The sequence below is a fragment of the Kogia breviceps genome, chromosome 6 (assembly GCF_026419965.1).
Source record: "Kogia breviceps isolate mKogBre1 chromosome 6, mKogBre1 haplotype 1, whole genome shotgun sequence".
Classification (NCBI taxonomy): domain Eukaryota; kingdom Metazoa; phylum Chordata; class Mammalia; order Artiodactyla; family Physeteridae; genus Kogia; species Kogia breviceps.
The window spans coordinates 71,835,278-71,855,737 of record NC_081315.1 but is presented as its reverse complement, the minus strand read 5'-3'; the positions used below and the strand labels follow the sequence as shown (position 1 = coordinate 71,855,737).

The 20,460-nt window shown below is 36.8% G+C and overlaps 1 pseudogene; it reads right to left on the bottom strand.

Annotated features, from left to right (window-relative positions):
• Positions 1-18,467: 18,467 nt before the first annotated feature.
• On the bottom strand, positions 18,468-19,133 carry LOC131758331 (mitochondrial import inner membrane translocase subunit Tim13 pseudogene; annotated as a pseudogene).
• Positions 19,134-20,460: the final 1,327 nt, after the last annotated feature.

Below are 20,460 nucleotides of genomic sequence, written 5' to 3'. Positions count from 1 at the left end.
GTGATCCCTGCTCTGAATCTTAAATAATGAGTAGTAGTTAGCCAGGCAGGTAATAGTAGGAATATTATGTTGGGATGTACAAAATTGCTATTACACAATCATTTTTCAATTATAAAAATGACAATTTCTAATGGTTTAACCTAACCTAACAAATGTTTTTCATTGATCCAGGAGTTTGATAATTATTAATTTATTTAGTTCTCATAACAATCATAGGAGTTAAGTACTGCCGTTTTACACTTAAGAAAATGGGCATAGAAAGGTTAAGTATATTCTAAAAAAATCAGTAGAAAGCCAGGATTAGAGCCCAAACAATCTGGCTCAGTCATTTTCTTAAAAGCACTGATTTGCAGTCAAGATAGTAAAGGACACTCCTTTCCTCTTTAGAAGTAGATGATTTGGTTCACATGTATCTACATCTAATTCTCATTAATTTCCAGCATTCATGCTAGCTTAGGGCCCTCCTACTGGAGAAAAAGAGAATGATTATTTAAAATATTTATTCGTAAATAAAAGTTTACCTCTTGATGGCCTCTGGATTATAATATCAATAAAGTAATATTGTTAGGACTTTAAAACTTACATACTGTATAGCCAAATTTTACTAGATTCATTGAGTGTCTTTTTCCAATTAAATATATCTGTTTTATAGACTTAAAAGTGTGTTAAATGCCAATTTAAATATTTATTGAATGTGTATGTGTATACAATCACAACCAGAAAACTAACAAGAATTGTTTTAAAATATTATATAAGCCCATTTACAGAAAGGAGACAACTTTAATTTCTAATAAATTGTTTATAAAATAAACATAGAAAAAAAGATCCATTAACTACATTAAAGGCTATGGCATCTTGGTGACTTGACTAATATAAATGGAATCAGTAGATTTACCACATAATTTAAAATTAAATCAGTTGTGAATACATGATTTGAATATTAAGTTTGGGTATAATTGGATCAGTTTTTATTCTTATAATTAATACAGTTTTACAGAGTTATATAGGTCAAAATCAAAATATTTTAGGCAGGTTTTTATTTTTATTTTTTTGAGCCAATTGCAAGACTACAAAATTTCAGTTTTATTTTTTCAGGGTGTTTCATGTATATAGAACCATTCCAATATAAATGAAAACTCTTTTTAGTTAAGTTATATCACCTTTTATTTATTTTTTGTTTCAAATTTTTAAATAAAATATTTATTTATAGTTTAGAAATTCACCAAAAGTGATGATTAGTACTTCATAAACAAGGTCAGTAGCCAATTTAATACATTTTAATATTTTATTCATTTACTTTTGTTATGTCTAAATAGTTTTAAATTAATAATTAAAACTCAATAAAGACACATTTTTATGTTCATCCAACTAAAATAAAGTTATGTATGTAATCAGGGCAAAATCAAAATATGGCCCTGTGATTGCTTATAGCATTGACTATTCACAGGCAGTTGCAATTTTCATATATATATCTACAAATGGAAGAACAAAAAAAACAATAGTAAGATTAATAATCGGAGGATTTTACTTGTTTTTCTTTTATCATCAACCTCATCATCATCATTCTCATCACCAATCTGCTAAGGTGAATGGCTAGCTTACTCCTTCTGGAGTAAAAAGAATAGATATTTACTGTGTCTTTGAAACCTGTTTTAACTCTCAATGATTTACCAGCCCCTACTAAAGTCCTCTTCAGTTCTTCATTAACTCTTATAACATGGGTGCAGTGTCTGCATATTTGTTTATCCTAATATTTGTTCAGTATAGGCTCTCCACCCATCCAAACTTTGTTGAGGCTGCTCACTACTATTACTCCTTCTGGAAAAGGTGAGGCTCAAGACAGGTTCAGTCAATATTAAGTGGGGAAAGATTCTTAAACCATCTGCCTCCTCATAACTAACTATTCCAATAAACACCTCCAGGTAAAAAATAAGAGTGTTTTCCCTGAGTCAGGAGCATCTTCTCCTGCCATTTCTTTTCCTATTCCAGTTAGTTTTCCAAAAAGTTCCTGCCTGGGATGTGACCAGGAAGGACTAGGATGATGGCGTTGGTGGGTGGGGTTACATGCTCAGTCAACCCCACTGAGTAAATAATACCTCTTGGGTGATCACCATGAATATGAAGCTGCTGTGCCTGGCCATCTTACAGCGCATTGAACTCACTCAAGTTTATTCTTCAGCCTGGTGGCAGCACTGTTACCAATTTTGCTATTTGTCACTCAAACTCTGACTTTGTGCCAGAAACAGTGCTAGAACTGGGAGTGTAGTGTTGAATCAGAAAGTCCTGGGTAATTGCTGAAAGCTGCTGTCAGTGTCACCACCCACTCAAAGACTTTTATTTAGATAAGGTGACCAGGTCACCCAGATTCTACATAGAGAGATAAAGTCCCAGCAAAGGCTCCCTCAGGCTGAGGAAAAAGCTTCTCTTTAGAGAAGTCTCTAAGATAATGTTTTACCTTTTATAATTTCTTTTAAATGTTTCTTTATTTCTAGTGTATTTGTAAGAGCTTAAAATGTTTGGAGTAAATATGACTAGCCTACCAAAAAGAAGGAAAGAGAGAAACCTGTGGCATTCTCCCCTATAAAAATGTTAAAGATTTAAGCCGTTGGTAATGTTGACATCACAGGTTTTTGAGAAAATCTGGATGATGTACCAGGAAACTGGATTATAGTTTTGGGAAAAGCAGTGTAGGAGATGTTCAGATAGGGGGCATGGATGTTAAAAAATGAATTTTCCTCTCATTTACATGTGGAATGCTTATTACTCTTTGAATTGGTTCAAAGAGCATGAAAACCCGTCTCCTGGCTCAAAATGTGGAACTGTGCCTCAGGGACAACCTTTAGACTGAGGAAGTTCTCTTTTCCAACCCAAGAGGGCATGTGTCATGCAAAGTAACAAAACAAAGCAGAAAAAAACAAAAACAAATAAAGAAATGCAGAGCACTAACTTTTTTTTTTTTTTTTTTTTTTTTTTCCGCGGTACACGGGCCTCTCACTGTTGTGACCTCTCTCGTTGCGGAGCACAGGCTCTGGACGCGCATGCTCAGCGGCCATGGCTCACAGGCCCAGCCGCTCCGCGGCATGTGGGATCTTCCCGGACCGGGGCACGAACCCGTGTCCCCTGAATCCGCAGGCGGATTCTCAACCACTGCGCCACCAGGGAATCCCATAAAGCACTAACTTTTGAACTAGAAGACCAGAGTTTGTCCAGCTGCTACCTATTAACTTATTTGTGACGTTCAGCAATTTATTTAACCTTTCAAAACTCACTGCCAGGGCTTCCCTGGTGGCGCAGTGGTTGAGAGTCCGCCTGCCGATGCAGGGGACGCGGGTTCGTGCCCCGGTCCGGGAAGATCCCACGTGCCGCGGAGCGGCTGGGCCCGTGAGCCATGGCCGCTGGGCCTGCGCGTCCGGAGCCCGTGCTCCGCAACGGGAGAGGCCACAGCAGTGGGAGGCCCGCGTACCACAAAAAAAAAAAAAAAAAAAAAACAAAAAAAAAACAAAAACTCACTGCCTTCATTAGAAAAGAGTAGTAATAATTCCTCATAGGGTTTTGTGGTGTTTCCATGAAATAATGTATGTAATATGTTTAGCCTAAAGCCTGGCATAACTTGAGCACCTCAGGAAATGGTAGCTGGAATTATCCTTCTTCTGGAGAAATGTGTATATATTTCAACTTGATAGAAATGATTTTTAATACCTCTAAGCCCCATATATTTTAAATATTACATCAAAGTTAAACTAGAAATCCTCTGTGTGTTGAAGAGCAAGGGCACTTTTGGGACTCAGAATCCTATAATCAAATCAATGATGCATAACATTATTTCTATGTTTTGATATTATTTATCATACTGCTGCATTCTCAGTCAAGTAGAGGTGATGGGACATGCTAGACTACGATCTTATAATCTATCTCATCATCACGTTTGGTCCATTTGCATGGTTAGGCAAAGGACAGCTTAGAACACAAGTGCTTTTTTGTTCCCAATTATGAAAGATTAGTTGGCCCTCTCATATCTCAGTTTCTTTTTGTCCTTGGAGAACACTTTTGCCATGCAATAAGAGTTTTTTGTCTAAACATCAGAAATCGCAGAGTTCATGGGCTATATATCTGTAAATCAGGTTTTTCTTGATTGATAGGGGCTAATTATCACCACCCTGACAATGTTAATAAAAATGCAAATATAGACATTCTCCACAACCAACTTGTTCAATTCATATTAATGTATCTTGTTCAATCCAGGAAAATCATTCCTTAACTAGTATTTGTCCTTCATTTCTATTCATCTAAATTAAGAAAATTATATTTTATTTTAAAGTTTTAGTTTTCTTCAGGTAATAAAATATTTTTCATTAATAGAAAAGTTTGCTAGTTCAGGGGAAAAGTTATTACATATCATCATTTTTATAATTCACTTTGCTAATATAATAAATAAATTTAAATGTCTAGATTTCAACAGAATCCTAAAAGAACTGCTCAATTATTTCAAAATTAATTTATACTCATAAACTTACATTTTAGGTAAGTCTACCTGAATTTTAAAAGGAAAAAAGTCCCTTAGGCTAAAAAAATATTGAGCTACCACCTGTAAGATGTTGTACAGAACTCTAAATTTCTCCTTCTGTGATCCTTACCTCACTTGTAACTGCTTGTTCTATGATTGTCTTACCCAGGAGGCCAGAGACTATTTCCATTTTGTTCTGTGTTATATTCTCCAATTTATAATATACTGATTGCACATAGTAGGAGCTCAATAGATACTTTTTCACCGAGTGAATGGAAGTATAAATTAAAGTTATAGTTTTAATGACAAGTATTTCCTCTATTCATTAGATAGAATGACATTTTAAAATTGTGTTAATATGCATTTCCTCTTCTATTTTACACATAAAGATCTTGCTTCTGTTTCACCAGTCTGAGGGTAACTAGAATTGTCTTAGTAAGAATGCACAGAAGAGGAGAAAAATGGTGAATAGCTGTTAACTTGTAAGAAATATAGTGTGTGGGTGTGTGGATGTAAAGTGAGATAAAAACTTGAATGATGGGCTTTTGTAGAGAAACAAAGGGTTTTCAGATTGCAAAGGCATTTTCATTTTTATATCAAAAGCCAGGTCTCTAAGGACTATATAAGCCTCAATGAAGAAAGGACTCAAGATGAGACAGAAGAGAATTCTTATCCATTGAAGGAGAAAACAAAGAGCGCTTTTGAGACATAGAGAGAAGAAAGCAAGATAGAGGAGAGTGCAAGGAGTCAGATGACAGAGTCCTTGATTTTTCTTCTCTTCACTTTGGAGTTGAACTTCCAGAGGAACAACAGAAAGAATGCAGATAACTTGAGAGTGGAAGAGAGCTGAAAGCAGAAATGTTTTAAATTTTTGTTTCTTTATTTTGAACTCAGGGTGTGTAGACCATTCCACCATGGGTGTTATGACAATGGAAAGGAATCATGCTGTGTCCAATCACAGAGAGGGTCTGCATTAGCCCTCTACCATCTCTTGGCCTCCATTGCTTACTCTTGGGTCCTTATGGCATGCAAAGTACAGAGGTTCCTCTCATGGTCTTAGCAGAGAAAACAGAAAAGTAGGCTGATACCAGCCTGCCTGCTGTAGGGTTGTTGTGATGAGGGGACGGTGACACCGTGAGGATGACAGCATAGCCAGGAATAGGATAGAGGACACAATGGAGTGCCAGTGACTGCTATGCTGGGACTAAAATCAGTGATGGGAAGGGCAGACAACAGCCTCTTACAATTCACAGAGAACTGTTTTCTGAATTTCCACCACGGGGAAACTATCAGCAAAGATCAGAGAAGTGAATGTGCAGAATAACATAGGAGATGATACATTTCTTGGGGAATCAGGATTCCAGAACTTCAGACCCGCTAACATAAACACCAGTACAAGAACAAATTGCTCCATCCTTGCTGCCAGGAGGTCACCTGATTGCTTGCTAGCATCCAGGAATCTTCTTAGATAAGTGGATAGAAGAAAGGCCGTCACTTGAGAAGACAGAATTATCCTTGTTAGGTGGACAACTTTGAATTGACTGAATATTTGCCCCCAAGATATTGTTTTATATTGAAATAGATTATTTACTTTGAGAAGTAATAGTAGTTTACTTTGAGAAGTAATAGTAGTTCTCTTGGCAAGTTAAACACATCCTCCCCCCCACCTCTGAAAGGGATGTGGACTTGAGAATAAGAAAACATGGACTTTGTTGTATCCCATGATTAATACTCGGCATATATATTCTCCTTAAACCTTTAGAATAATTCTGTATAAGAGACATCCTTATTTTGGAGATGAGGGAAATAACTTACTGAAGGCCACATCTATTAGATAATGTAATCAGAACTCAAAAACATTTGTTTTTCTCTACAAGCAACCCTTATGAATGTCATAATTTACTAGTTTAATCCTAAAGCAATGAAATTGTTAAGATCTCACATACAGTTCATTATTCAAAGAGCCATTCATAAACATTTGACAGCCCCTTCTTATTTAACACAATAATGGTAGTTATTATTAGTATGATTGTTATTATTTTGTAGCACTATCTAAATGTCTCACTGAGCCAAATTTCCATCCTCCTATATTGTTCCTGAATTCTTCCACCAGTGAGTTTTTGTAACCGTGTGCCCCTCCTGCTGTAAGAACACAGGCAAGCATTTTGTGGGGAACTCCTTATCCTATATGGTTTACTGTGACTCATCTAAACATCAGTATTGAAGGAGAGATCGTTCATAGTTAGTGTTCTTGGTTACAAACTACAGAAACCAAATCATATTAACTTAAACAGAACAAGGGATTCATTCAGAGAGTTTATAGAACTGATGGAACGTCCTAAGCCAGAACAGCTACAGACAAGGCAGAATCCGGATTCCACCACTGGTCTGGGATGTGCTGGTTGAGATAGGTCAGGAGTCCTATACAGGTATAGGTCTAGCAAACCCTGGAGACTTCAGCCAGGTACACCGCTTGCTTTGATCAGCAGTGGAAATACTTTGACTCTTAATGCTTCTTTCATGTTTGTATTAGTCATCTAGGGCTGCCATAACACAATACCACAGACTTGGAGGCTTTAAACAACAGAAGTTTATTTCTCACAGTTCTGAAAGCTGGAAGTCCAAGATCAAGGTGTTGACAGGGTTGGTTTCTTATTGAGGTCTCTTCCCGTTATCTTCACATGGTCTCTCTTTTTTGTGTGAGCACCTCTAGTGTTTTTCAGTTTGTCTAAATTTCCTCTTATTATAAGGACACTAGTCAGATTGAATTTGGACCCACCCTAACTTCCTCATTTTAACTTAATCACCTCTTTAAAGGCCCTTACATTCTAGGGTACTGAGGGCTTCAACATACAAACTGGGGGAGGGGAGGGCATATTTCAGTGCATAATATTCAGTTATAAGACCCAAAGTCCTGGGTAGGATTTTTGACCTATGTATGGATTTATTTTTTTTAGCTTGTGCCAGATTTGGTCACATTCTTAAATGTTTTTGGACAATTCAAGCTAAAGTATGTATAAATTTTACAATTACATATTATAACCAATAAAGGGTATAATCTTTTCCATTTTTTTTCAAATTAAGCATAGAAAATGATTTCTATTTGTATTGCTATGTAAGAGACTACCTGAAAAAAATAAATTACTATTTTTTATCGTTCTATGGGTTGATTGGACCTATCTGGGTACTTCTCATTCAGGGCTCCCAAGTGGTTTTAGTCAGAAACCACAGGCTTGTGCTGAAGGTATAACTGGGCTGGGGTCCAGATGGCTCTTCATTCACGTGCCTGGCACTTAAGCAGGGATGGTTGGAATACCTGGAGACTGACTGGCATCTCTTTCTTTCCATATTGCCTCTCCACATGACTAGTTTGGGCTTCTTCATAGAAACGCAGCTCAGAATAGTTAAACATCATATATGACCACCAGCTTTACCCAATAAGCTTTCCAAGACACTCAGACAGAAACTGCAAAACTTCTACGACCTTGCCTCAGAAGTCACTTTCACCACATTTTATTTATTACATAGGCCAGCCCAAATACAACCAGGGGCTGGGATGGGGAGGGGCATACAACAATGTGAATATCAGGGGCATTGTCCATTGGTCCATTGGGAAGCCATTTTGGACACTAACGACAACACTTGTTTTATAATAGGATTAATAATAATGATTTGCAATTAGATGGAAGGAAAGGGAAATTTCCTACTGATTATTTCCTGAAAAATACATCAGTAAGTATAGAATTCTCTGTGGCATAAGTAGGTTTTAACTAGTTATTAAAATAAACTGAGTAGAAAGTTTATTTTAACTTTCTACTCAGAAAGAAGAAGATTTAAATCTTCTTTGTTGATAACAACAATATCCAGTATAATCATTTGCACTCTGATGTATTACCAAAGTATTCCCTTGTAGGTGTTTTATATAAAGTAGTCAACAGTCACTAGTGTGTGTCCCATGAAGGCTTTCCACCCAATATGAAATAACAACAAACAACACATACCATTAGCAAGAAACCTAAATCTACTCTATTAGATTTTGAAATGAATTGTCTTATTATATCCTCATTGCAGCCTTTTGAAACAGCTATTCTTCTTCTTCTTTTATTAATGAGGAAGCAGATGAAAGAACAAGTGGAGATATTTTTTCTAGTTAACATAGCTAGTCAATGTCAGAGCTGGGATTTGATCTGTGTTTCATTGACTCTGTATATTTAACTGTGTACCAAGTCTAGGCATCTTTAAGGTAAATCTACAACATGCTTTCTAAACAATATACCATTTTCAGAATTAGTCAAATGGGTAATTTAATAAAAATCCATGGGGGTAAGAAGATCTGAAACTTGTACCAACAGACTGTCACTTGCCTTGCCAGTTATTGTTCAAGGGAACAGGAGCCTTGCCTTGGCAGAGACTTTGCTGAGACATGAAAGTATGAGCTAGCAATTCTCTGACACAAGCCAAAGTTAATGCTACCTCTTTTCTCTATAAACAATGGAGGAATATCATCATCTGAATAGTAGACAGGACAATATTTCTGTAATTGTTTTGAAGCATCACAGCATCACATTTTCTCTTGCCATTAGTGATTTCACATGCTTTTAGTTACTGTTATATTAGTGATCTGAACACTCGTTTACATGTTAACTTAGTGTTTGCTGATCATGGTGAAAACTACTAAAGGAAAAAGTATTTAATAAAGAGTTAATAAGCAAAGCCATGCAATACTAAGAACACTTTTCAAATTATATATCAAGGAGGCAACTCCAAAATGGAGTAAAAAATAAGAAATCACCTCAAATATAATTTGAAACAAAAATGCCGTTTAAATATTTTTTCAAGTATTAAACATAAAATCCTGGGGCAAGTTTGTATTGTCAATTTGAAGTTTTATTTTTATAGAATGATATAATCAAACTTTTAAAAAAGAGAATTACACACCTACATTTTTTTTCTTTTTTTAACATCTTTGAGTATAACTGTTTTACAATAGTGTGTTAGTTTCTCCTTTACAACAAAGTGAATCTGTTATACACATACATATGTTCCCATATCTCTTCCCTCTTGCGTCACCCTCCCTCCCACCCTCCTTATCCCACCCCTCTAGGTGGTCACAAAGCACAGAGCTGATCTCCCTGTGCTATGCGTCAGATTCCCACTAGCTATCTATTTTACATTTGGTAGTGTGTATATGTCCCTGCCCCTCTCTCACATCGTCACAGCTTACCCTTCCCCCTCCCCATATCCTCAGGTCCATGCTCTAGTAGGTCTGTGTTTTATTCCCGTCCTACCACGAATCTCTTCATGACATTATATGTGTTAGCATATGGCATTTGTTTTTCTCCTTCTGACTTACTTCACTCTGTATGACAGACTCCAGGTCTATCCACCTTATTACAAATAACTCAGTTTCATTTCTTTTTATGGCTGAGTAATATTCCATTGTATATATGTGCCACATCTTCTTTATCCATTCTTCTGTCAGTGGACACTTAGGTTGCTTCCATGTCCTGGCTATTGTAAATAGAGCTGCAATGAACATTTTGGTACATGACTCTTTTTGAATTATGGTTTTCTCAGGGTATATGCCTAGTAGTGGGATTGCGGGGTAATATGGTAGTTCTATTTATAGTTTTTTAAGGAACCTCCATACTGTTCTCCATAGTGGCTGTATCAATTTACATTCCCACCAGCAGTGCAAGAGTGTTCCCTTTTCTCCACACCCTCTCCAACATTTATTGTTTCTAGAGTTTTTGATGATGGCCAAAATGACCAGTGTCAGATGATATCTCATTGTAGTTTTGATTTGCATTTCTCTAATGATAAATGATGTTGAGCATTCTTTCATATGTTTGTTGGCAATCTGTTTATCTTCTTTGGAGAAATGTCTATTTAGTTCTTCTGCCCATTTTTGGATTGGGTTGTTTGTTTTTCTGTTATTGAGCTGCCTGAGTTGCTTATAAATTTTGGATATTAATCCTTTGTCAGTTGCTTCATTTGCAAATATTTTCTCCCATTCTGAGGGTTGTCTTTTTGTCTTGTTTATGGTATCCTTTGCTGTGCAAAAGCTTTTAAGTTTCATTAGATCCCATTTGTTTATTTTTGTTTTTATTTCCATTTCTCTAGGAGATGGGTCAAAAAGGATCTTGCTGTATTTATGTCATAGAGTGTTCTGCCTATGTTTTCCTCTAAGAGTTTGATAGTGTCTGGCCTTACATTTAGGTCTTTAACCCATTTTGAGTTTATTTTTGTGTGTGGTGTTAGGGAGTGTTCTAATTTCATACTTTTACAGGTAGATGTCCAGTTTTCCCAGCACCACTTATTGAAGAGGCTGTCTTTTCTCCACTGTATATCCTTCCCTCCTTTATCAAAGATAAGGTGACCATATGTGTGTGGGTTTATCTCTGGGCTTTCTATCCTGTTCCATTGACCTATATTTCTGTTTTTATGTCAGTACCATACTGTCTTGATTACTGTGGCCTTGTAGTAGAGTCTGAAGTCAGGGAGCCTGATTCCTCCAGCTCCATTTTTCGTTCTCAAGATTGCTTTGGCTATTCGGGGTCTTTTGTGTTTCCATACAAATTGTGAAATTCTTTGTTCTAGTTCTATAAGAAATGCCAGTGGTAATTTGATAGGGATTGCATTGAATCTATAGATTGCTTTGGGTAATAGAGTCATTTTCACAATGTTGATTCTTCCAATCCAAGAACATGGTATATCTCTCCACCTATTTGTATGATCTTTAATTTCTTTCATCAGTGTCTTATAGTTTTCTGCATACAAGTCTTTTGTCTCCTTAGTTTAGGAGACAAAAGACTTGTATGCAGAAATATCTAGGTTTATTCCTAGATATTTTATTCTTTTTGTTGCAGTGGTAAATGGGAGTGTTTTCTTAATTTCACTCTCAGATTTTTTCATCATTAGTGTATAAGAATGTCAGAGATTTCTGTGCATTAATTTTGTATCCTGCTACTTTACCAAATTCATTGATTAGCTCTAGTAGTTTTCTGGTAACATCCTTAGTATTTTCTATCTATAGTATCATGTCATCTGCAAACAGTGACAGCTTTACTTCTTCTTTTCCTATTTAGATTCCTTTTATTTCTTTTTTTTTTTCTCTGATTGCTGTGGCTAGAACTTCCAAAACTAGGTTGAATAAGAGTGGTGAGCGTGGGCAACCTTGTCTTGTTCCTGATCTTAGTGGAAATGGTTTCAGTTTTTCACCATTGAGAACAAAGCTGGCTGTGGATTTGTCATATATGGCCTTTATTATGTTGAGGAAAGTTCCCTCTATGCCTACTTTCTGCAGGGTTTTTATCATAAATGGGTGTTGAATTTTGTCAAAAGCTTTCTCTACATCTATTGAGATGATCATATGGTTTTTCTCCTTCAGTTTGTTGATATGGTGTATCACGTTGATTGATTTGCGTATATTGAAGAATTCTTGCATTTCTGGAATAAACCCCACTTGATCATGGTGTATGATCCTTTTAATGTGCTGTTGGATTCTGTTTGCTAGTATTTTGTTGAGGATTTTTGCATCTATGTTCATCAGTGATATTGGCCTGCAGTTTTATTTCTTTGTGACGCCTTTGTCTGGTTTTGGTATCAGGGTGATGGTGGCCTCATAGAATGAGTTTGGCAGTGTTCCTCCCTCTGCTATCTTTTGGAAGACTTTGAGAAGGATAGGTGTTGGCTCTTCTCTAAATGTTTGATAAAATTCGCCTGTGAATCCATCTGGTCCTGGGCTTTTGTTTGTTGGAAGATTTTGAATCACAGTTTCAAGTTCAGTGCTTGTGATTGGTCTGTTCATATTTTCTATTTCTTCCTGGTTCAGTCTCGGCAGCTTGTGCATTTCTAAGAATTTGTCCATTTCTTCCAGGTTGTCTATTTTATTGGCATTAGCCAGACTCATCAAGAAAAAAAAGGGAGAAGAGTCAAATCAATAGAATTAGAAATGAAAAAGGAGATGTAACAACTGACACTGCAGAAATACAAAAGATTATTAGAGATTACTACATGCAACACTCCTACATTTTTGAAAAACCTACTTGAAGAGACAATCTGTTAATATAGATGATATCTGAAAGCATAAAATATATAGTATTTTCAATGAGCTGCTAACTCAGAGAGTACATGAATTACTTACTATGGTCTATTTGGAGGAAATACAATTAAAAACAAAATTTCCTCTCAACCCAGAAAACCTCTCCACAAAGGTAAAAGAGAAAGTAAACAGTTTTGCTATTGAATAAGCATTAAACCACCATGGGATGTGCATCACAGGCAATCTTCTGAGAGACTTCAAAGACAGAAAGAACTCTCGCTCTTTTATATAGCCGAGCAGATTCACCCGTTACATACGTGTTCTCAATTTAAACTATGACTGGTCCTCAAGAAGACTTGACAAAACCATTTGTCACACATAATTCTTCCTAGATTGACTTGGCAATTGAGGTGATTATCTGTGTTGCCTAATTGATTTTATCCAGAGTAAAATAAGCTTCTCATATTTTTCTGACGAGATAATTTTAGAGTTAGGCACCTACTGCAGTTAGGCTTCTATTATCCCACAGAAACAGGTAGGTAAGGACACCATCTTCTTTGATGATTATATATATATATATTTTTTTTTTTTTCAGTACGCGGGCCTCTCACTGTTGTGGCCTCTCCCGTTGCAGAGCACAGGCTCCGGACGCGCAGGCTCAGCGGCCATGGCTCACGGGCCCAGCCGCTCTGCGGCCTGTGGGATCTTCCCGGACCGGGGCACGAACCCGTGTCCCCTGCATCGGCAGGCGGATTCTCAACCACTGCGCCACCAGGGAAGCCCCGATGATTACATTTTAAAGGGATGTTCCCCAGGTCCTGGAGAAAGACATTCCTGGGTCTTAAAGTTGACAAGAGGCTTATTTAACTTTTAAAAAGATTTGCTTACATTTCAAAGAGAGAAAGAAATAACTTACAATTACAAGTTTTCTAAAGTAAATGCTCTAAGGAAAGAGTGAGGAAGGGGAAGGAGTCTATTTCCTTATTTTTATCAGGGAGAATTAAACCTCTTATTTTTAATTTTTATTTGCCTTTACACTACTGTCTGTAACTGCTTCTGGTACTGAAAACAGTGAATCAATTTATGAAAGAAGACCCACATAGTGATTCTATGGGAATCAGGAATACTAGAAGCTATCTGAATTTTTAAAAGAACATATTTGATGCTTTAGATTTTATAATTGGAAAGTGATATTAGTTTTACGTTTAAAAGATATTAGTAGACAAGTCCTTGGAATTTACTTAAAATTATATTTTAAAAATTACTATACAAAACAATACTATATTTATGTGGTGTTATTATTTTTAAATGCTTATAATTTTCAGTCTGTCTAATCCCTGACCTTTCAAAATAGTAATATTTATTTCATCCAGTCTAAGTAAGTCACTGGTGAAAATAATGCCTTCTCAAGTTATGTTGTTAACTTCCTTTTATAGGGTATCTGCAATTTATTGAAATGTTAACTAATTTTCATTGCTTAATATAGAAAAAATATATTTCCCCTTTTTCTCAAACATTTTTTTTTTTTTGAATTCCACAATTACCCCATGAGAACTGGCAATTTTAGGAGGACTTTTTTTGGTGTTTTTTTTTTGTTTTGTTTTGTTTTTTGTGGTACGCAGGCCTCTCACTGTTGTGGCCTCTCCTGTTGCGGAGCACAGGCTCCAGACGCGCAGGCCCAGCGGCCATGGCTCACGGGCCCAGCCGCTCCGCGGCATGTGGGATCTTCCCAGACCAGGGCACGAACCCGTGTCCCCTGCATTGGCAGGCGGATTCTCAACCACTGCGCCACCAGGAAAGCCCAGTGTTTGTTTATTTTAATGACTTCATGAGGTTTCTCTCAATAGCTAAATGAATAAAAAACAAAACTACATTAAGCTTGAATATTGGGAATTTGGCAAGTCTCCCCTCCATTAGTTAAGAGACTTAATTCTATAAACATGTTTTTCATGCAAAAAAGTAGGATTCAAATAATCACTTCAGCAAAATGACAACTAGCAGATCTGAAATTTGGGTTGACAATAGAGTGAGTGTGTAGCTACTTTACACTCCATGATCAGGAATACCTCTGTGTGGGAGTGGACATTTAAGGTGAGGTTATCAGTGGAAAAGTCAAGGTGATGAACACTGTCATGATTTTCTTAGGCTGATGGTGGGGAATGTTTGCTACATTCTCAAACCTAGAAGAAATTTGAAATGCCTGTGCTGGATAGAATAATTCATGTCCACCTGAAACTCAAAACCAATACCGTATATTAACGCATATATGTGGAACCTAGAAAAATGGTGCAGATGAACTGGTTTGCAGGGCAGAAATAGAGACACAGATGTAGGGAACAAACGTATGGACACCAAGAGGGGAAAGCAGGGGTGGTGGTGGTGGTGGTATGAATTGGGAGATTGGGATTGACATGTATACACTGATGTGTATAAGATAGATTAACTAATAATAACTTGCTGTATAAAAAACTTCAAAAATTAAAAACAAATAATAATTGTAACAAATTCAATAAACACTTAAGAAAGAAAATGTGACCTAATGTGGAAATAGAGTCTTCAGTAATTAGTCAACATAGATTAGAGTGAGTCCTAATCCACTGATTGGTGTCCCTACCAGAAGAAAAAACAGAGACAAAGAGACAGTGGGAGAATTCCCTGTGATGAGAATGGAGTGATGTGTCTAAAAGCTAGGGAACACCAAGAATGCTAGCAACCCAAGAAGCTAGGAAAGAGGCATGGAGCAGTTTGTCCCTCACTCACTCCAGAAGGAACCAACCCTCTTGACACTTTGATTTCAGCCTTCTGAACTTTAGAACTGTGAGAGAATACATGTATGCTATTTTAAACTACCCAGTTTGTCATAACTTGTTACAATAACCCTAGGAAATGATACAATGTGTTATCTGGAGGTTGCCAAATGTTTTCTGTGAAGTGCCAGATAATAAATGTTTTAGGTTTTATGGGTCACATAAGGTCACTGTTGCATATTATCCTTTGCTCTATTTTTATAACCCTTTAAATGTAAAAACCATTCTTAGCTCTGTGGACTATACACAAAGAGACTCTGGGCTAGATTTGACCCAGAGACCACAATTTGTCTCCCCTGCCTCATTCTCTCACTCCCTTGCTTTAGGAGAGAAAGAGATTACATGGTCAAATATAAGGATATAATCAAGTCTCTATATTAGAAGGTGAAGTAGAGGAGGTTGAATATAAACAAGCATGAGTTTGGAAAACTCCTTTACTTAGTGCACATTTTGTTGGAATTTTTTTCCCTAACATTTATATTACACATTAAAGCAATGCCTTGTTCAGAGTCAAAGCTTAAGAAGTGGAAAGCTATTGTTATTTTTATATCTATTTCTATCAGCATAAGGGATAAACATTAGAGCACTGGCTCATAAGGAAGGAAGTTTGAATTGCTAGAATGGTCAAAGGAGAGTCATGTTTGCACCGTTTTCATTATCATCTCTTTGTTTTGCTTTCTGTAACACATTATGCATCTCTGTTCAGTGTTTGATTGGACCTTTTAACAACTTAGCTTAGCTACTAATGATAGAGAATGGGTGAGGATATTGTTTCTAAGATGATTTTTTGGCCTATGAGGTAAAATTAATTTAAGCAATGCACTGACCCATTTAAGAGGTGTTATCGGTTGCTATAGGACTTGTCTTTGTTAGTGTTTTTGGTTTGGGGGAAAAGTCAAGTAGATATTCATGAAGTTTTGAGGATCTGGATTATATATTTCTTTATTCCACGGTGAAAACACAGAGATCACTAAGAAGAGTAAAAGGCTGAAGAAGGGGTCCTCAAGTATAAAGCCTTGCTTTATCCTGAAGAGACTATCAATGGCCCTAGTTGACACCGGGATTAACAGAGATTACTGGTTTCCTACCTTTAGAGAAACTCAAGAAACCTTCTCCCCTCTCTTCACTCCTTGAAGAGGAGAGAACCTAAGACTCATATAGGCCATCTTTCTACCAGGTTGTGCTTTATCAAGAGTAGGATAAATACATTAATTTGGGGCCCAACTTTCCCTTTTGGGAAGTTGGCTTTACTACGCCTTACTTTTTCTTAGATCTTCTTGTCTAACTGTCAAGGTTCTACTGTGGGCAAAAGGAAAAGGCCTGCCCCCCAAAATTCCTTTTGGCTCTTGTAGCTTACATAATGCACTGTGACATGATAGAGTTTCTGTATGTAAGTCTGTCTTGAATATCAGTATGATTTTTGTTCAAAGTATCCCCTCTGGATATCTTTCTCCAGATCTCTTGGCTTCCATTTCTATTAATTATGTTTGGCTAGCTTCTCAAATTCGAATGATTAACAGAAAAGATTAAATCAGCTCTCATAAATTGCAAAAGCAAAGTTTTTTGAAGTTAAGAGATATTTTGAAGTTAAGAGATTTTTTGAAGTTAAGAGATTTAAATCTCTTAACTTTTTCTTTAAATCTCTTTTAAAATCTCTTTCTTTAAATCTCTTTCTTTAAATCTCTTAACTTTTTCTTCTTATCACTTCATTCTTTCTTCTTTCTTTGCTTCACTGGTTGCTTACTAGTTAAAGAATTATGATAATTGAGTCAGTAAACTAGACTTCCTGCAGGAGTTATAGAAAAGGAAATTTTGCCCAGTTTAATGTACTCTGAATGTCAATGAACATGGACAATGCAATCACAGTTTAAAAATAGTTATAAATTGATAAATATGATGTATTTTAAAGTTTCTTTCAAAGCCAATATTCATTTATTTCAAAGCTCTCCATGTAGAAACATTTCTAACACCAGTTAAAATGAAACAAATTGACCAAAGGAAGATTTTCTCTACTTTTTAATTAATGTATTTACTTATATCCTACCTTTTTCAAAGCAGATTTAAGAAGGCTTTGCAGATGACTTAACTCCTTTGCAGTGAAATGCATGAATATACAATATTGTTTTCCAGGCTTGGGTACAAAGGTGATATATAAAATTGAATATAAAAATTGAAACAAGATTGTTACATGGCTATCTAGATATGCTACATTTATCTAATTAATTGTTAGGGGGAAATACTCTGAGTCAATAATGAAGAAATAAACCCAATCCAACATTTTGCCTTTTGGTAGATTTTTCTCAAATATATTCTAGACAGTAATATCTGGCTCTTAGATTTCTCAAGAGGAAATGGATTTCATAGCATCACTAAATAACTCATTCTAATACTGAAAAACAAACTGTCAGAAAATATTGGTTAAGCAAATTTGAAATCCATTCTGCTGCTCTCTCAGTTCAGTCCAGACTGAACTATGGAGACACAAAATAACAGGATTGTACTCTTCATATAAAAATAATTGTTATATGCATGTATGCTGTACAAGTAATATAATTCCATCAACTCATGAGTCTCCAGATGCCCTGTGGGACACTGTGATGAATGAGGCCTCAGAAAATCTCCCTATGTGAGAAAGAATGTTTGTCAGAGCTAGGGACGTAATTCCAAAGTCAGTATGAATATATGTATTAAACATTGCTCCAAAACATTATAGGGAAAAATAAGTGTGATCAGTATTCATTCCTAAATTCTTTGTCACATTCATATATCACAATCACATTTCTGCAGTTCTACAATGCTGCCATTTTTTGAAATGCAATCCTTTTTAGCTTGAATATATATATTTTCTTTCACCTTTCCTTTTTTTTTTTTTTTTTTTTTCATTATGCGTTGATTTTACTATATTAACATATTAAATGACACACCTACCAGAGACCAATATATAAAAACCAAAACAGAATAAAAACGGTGTCCCCACCCCCAACTCCCTCAAAAAAGCCTTGCCCCTTCCCCAATAGACTAATGCGTGTACCTCCAATCATTAACCTCACTCCTCCCTTTAAAATTAAATTCCCCTCGCCAGGTGGGTGAGAAGTTCAGCTGTGAACTTAGCTCCCGCTGCTCCATTTATTCGGCCACTGAATAATACTCGTGCTGTGTCAACTCTGCTGCGGCCCCAGCAGGGTCCACAGGACTTACGGGCGCACAAGGGGAGGTGGCACCGGGGCCAGGGCCCTCCCAAGACCCATGCTACGCCCACTAACACATGTGCATGTAGGCGGAGGGGCCGGGCAGAGTCCCAGTTGTCCCAGCACCAATCTTATTCTCATAAACTTCTGGCAGGCAGTACGCACAGGCTGGTCCCCGCCTCACAAACAACATTTACGGAAATGGGTCCGGGTCTGGGGCAAGGTTGGGGGGTGGCCTGCTGGCGCGTCGCGGTCACATGTTGGCTCGTTCCCGTTGCAGCCGCGAGTTATAGGCACGGGACACGGTGTTCCAGGCGTCCATGTAGCGGTCCATGCACATGGCGATGCACTTCTGCTCCGAATTGTCCAGGGAGCCCCCCGGCTTCCCGATGCACTTCCGGAAGCACTTGTCCGTCATCCTCTGCAGCAGCTCTTGCGCGTTGGCCACGGTGATCTGCACTTTCACCTGCTCCATGATAAGGCCGGGGTCCAGCTTCCCACCGCCGGAGCTCCCGAAATCCGAGCCGAAGCCACCCTCCATGGCTCCGCAAAGTCAACCGGACGGCAGCCGCGTGTGGCCACCCGCACCCACGCCGCCTTTCACCTTTCCTTTATTACTTTGTGCTTATTTCTGTACACTCCATCTGTGGGTTTTTAAAACTATATATATAGTTTCAAATATATATATATAAATATATATATATCACTATATACATAGTGATATATATCACTTTTTTATATAGAGAGAGTGATATATGTATATTTTTATATATATAATGATATATATGTATATATAAATATATATATATATATATATATCACTTGCTCAAGCACACACAAATAAATGCAGCATTTTCATCCACTAACAAGGACTTGATGAGGGAGTTTTCAAAAACCAGAGAGCTCTTTAAGACAATATGTAATTAAAAAGTTGATTATTTAGTACAGCCTAAGGAACATGGGGATTCTGAGAAGATGGAGATAAATGAGCACAATTTTCCTTTCTTTTTCTAATCCAGGTTGGATGATTCAAAAAGTTGAACCTGGGAGCAATCCTTTTTACTCCATGTTTGGGAAAACAAGAATGTAATGGAAGGGAAAAAAAATAAAGGCCTTTGAAACAAACAGATCTGGGATTAAGATAATACTTTGACATTTAGCTGTATGGCTCTACACAAGTCAACTAAATGTATTATATCTTTATAAAATCAGTATAGTGTTCTCTCATATGGTTTATTTAAAGACTGGAGGTGAACATCAAACACTATGTCTCTCATATAGAAGTTACTCAATACATAATAGCTACTAAACTTATTATAATTACTATGTAAGTCAGAAATGAACAAACTTTACCAACTCACAGTAACCTAAACTTTTAAATGATTTGAGTTTAATTAAATGAAGCTGATGATTTATGCAGTAAGGAAATGGCACTATGCTGTCATTGATTTTAAAGCCAGAAATCCTTGTATAGGAAAATGATAAAATTTCCCGTAGTAGAAACATAGATATTAAGCCCTAAATTCTGCTCACCAATGTTAGTAAATTTACAGAGAGTGACACATATTTTCCTGCATTTTTAGGCAGTGAAGACACAGGTGTGCTAGATTTGTCCTAAGTCACCATTATTCCTACGGATTCATTATTATTCTCCAGATTTTATACATGCACATTTTAAGGCAGGGTTTCCCTCAGATTTCAGAGTCACAGACTATAAAGCAAAACTTATTTTTATGCCTCAGTGATTTCAATTAAATGGCCCAACCATCTATGAATGTCCATTCCTCTCTGCCTTGGTGTAAGACAAGGATATGAGCTTAAGTATCGCAGAATTCCTGTCCTCTGCTGGGGCGGGAGTAGCAGCCCAGCGAAAGATGAATCAAAGCAAAAAATGGATGCCCCCTATTGACCACCCCT